Source organism: Nilaparvata lugens, chromosome 1, assembly GCF_014356525.2.
Source record: "Nilaparvata lugens isolate BPH chromosome 1, ASM1435652v1, whole genome shotgun sequence".
Taxonomy (NCBI): domain Eukaryota; kingdom Metazoa; phylum Arthropoda; class Insecta; order Hemiptera; family Delphacidae; genus Nilaparvata; species Nilaparvata lugens.
The window spans coordinates 40,336,463-40,338,962 of NC_052504.1; positions in this window are offsets into that span (position 1 = coordinate 40,336,463).

The window sequence follows — 2,500 nt, forward strand, 5'->3', positions numbered from 1 at the left end:
GAGAGGAGGAGGAGGAGGAAGGAGGAGGAGGAAAGGAGGAGGAGAAAACAGCGCAAGAGGAGGAGGAATCCCCCTGTAAAAAATTTGCAACAGTCGACATGCATTGGTTCAAGGGAACTTCTAATCAAATTATCGTGAAAGAAATCGGAATCGTAGATCAGCTAAATAGCTTTGTTGTGTTACATTTCAAGTCGCCATTTGCAAAGTCGGAATTGAATGATAAATTGTGTAAGCAAGTAACATGGGCTGAGAACAATTATCACAAAATACGCTGGGAAGATGGTAATTTTATTTATACAGACGAATTATTGATATCTTATCTTGAAGGATATGATAAATCTACACAAAAGGTACAGAGAAAGCTAAGTTTCTTAGAAGGTTACACAAAAACGTATGTTGTTTACCGGATGAAATTGAGAAACCAAATTTCAACTACTTTACAAGTTCTTGGTGTTATAATGCCTGTGAAATTCATCATCGCAATCCGCATGGCCGATGTGCCCTCTTCGCAGCGGTTCATTACAATACTTTGATAATGAAAAATATGGACTCATCTCCAAATTTCATGTGTGAAAACAATAGAATGCTTAGCATGAAAAAATGTCAATTCTATTCAAATACAGAAAAGAAAAACTTTGCAAGATATGGCTTTTTCTATAACGGACGGGAAATTCAATGTGTTTATTGTAAGCAAGCATTGAAATATCATACTGCTCGTGTATGTTGTATTGGAGGAAAGGCACAGGACCGTTTAATTTCTCTATATTAGTACCGACATATGTATAGTTTCTTCATTTGCTCATCATGGACCCGTGCAAGTGGATGCAAGCTGATAGTGAATTGGAAATGAGGTTAGAAGAGTGTATTGATTGGTATGACGCCTGTGAAATTGCAATTAAACATTCAACTCATGAAAATCATCATTTGGTGAAACAACTAAAAGACATTTTCTTAAACACAGTGAATTTGAATGATATAAATGATTATCTATGCTATTACAGACCACATAAACTGTCTGTTAGTAAACTAATAAAAATTGAAGACGAAGTGATGAACAATTGTAGTGAATTGTGTAAATAAATTTCTAGTGTATACTCGATTGTTTTTCATTGTACCTACAATGTCTAAGTTTAATTCTTCAGTATTGCTTCGTTAGTTGAGCTGAAAAGATCTCACATGCGTTGAAGCTCAATGCAATAAGTGTGCAGATACAAGTAATTTCTTATCACGTTTCACCTGTACATACACTCAACTGAAAAATATGGTTGATTGTTATAGCTTTTCAAAGTTCAAGAAACTATCTCGTCTCTTGATGACAATTCATTCAATGAATTTGATCTAATTGCAAAGAATATTAATTTTCAACAGGTGATGAGGTGAGTGATCTTGCATTAACAAAAACAGAAAATCTTCACTTTCCAATTCTATCTGAAATTTTTGAACTATTGGATGCATTAGAAACCGGTCATTTCCATTATGGTTGTTCAAATAATGATGAATCATTAGCTATTGTTAATAATTCTAATGATCTCTGGAAATGCTTATATGACATTGCTGATAAAAAATGTAAAAGATCATAGTTCGCTCTCTAGAGAGAGTTTAAAGATACATTTGGAAACATTAAAAATATAACGTTCGTTGTGTACAACCCATTGACAAGAACATGTTTCAGTTAAGTTCGTTTCACTTGAATCTGTCAGTAGATTACCTCTCTCTCACACATATCTCTCTCTCTACTATTAATCATCAAATAGACTATGACTAAATGTAATTGAGCATGACTAAATGTAATTAGCCATGACTATATTAACTAGAACATGACAAGAGAGAGAGAGAGTATCATCTTCCTCTCCTTCTATCTATGACTAAATGTAATTGAGCATGACTAAATGTAATTAGCCATGACTATATTAACTAGAGCATAACAAGAGAGAGAGAGTATCATCTTCCTCTCCTTCTTCTTCTCCTTCTTCTTCCTCTTCTTCTTCTCCTTCTTCTTCCTCTTCTTCTTCTCCTTCTTCTTCTCCATCTTCTTCTAGAGAGAGAGAGAGAGGTTCTTCTAAGGGGCCGGGGGAGGTGCGGCAGGAGCGGGGGAGGTGCGGGGAAGGTAGGATGGGTGCGGGGGGAGGGGGGAGGGGGGGTAAAGTCGTAAAAAAAGGCGGTTGAATCCGGGTTTCCCATCTACTGTGTACAAACTTTTTGAACGAGTCCTGCTGACAAGAGTCGGGAGCAGAATGGATGAATGTTTGCCAGGGGAGCAGGCTGGTTTCAGGGAGGGTAGGAGTTGTGAGGAACAAGTATTGGGGCTTACAACTTATATTGAGCATGGGTTTGAGAGAAACCTCGGATCAGGAGCCGTATTTCTGGACCTTAGTGCAGCATATGACACAGTGTGGAGATCTGGTCTTCTTCTGAAGTTAGCAATGATCCTGAAATGCAAAGAAACCGTCAATCTCTTTAGAACTATATTGAGAGACCATACATGCAGAGTGTCTCTTTA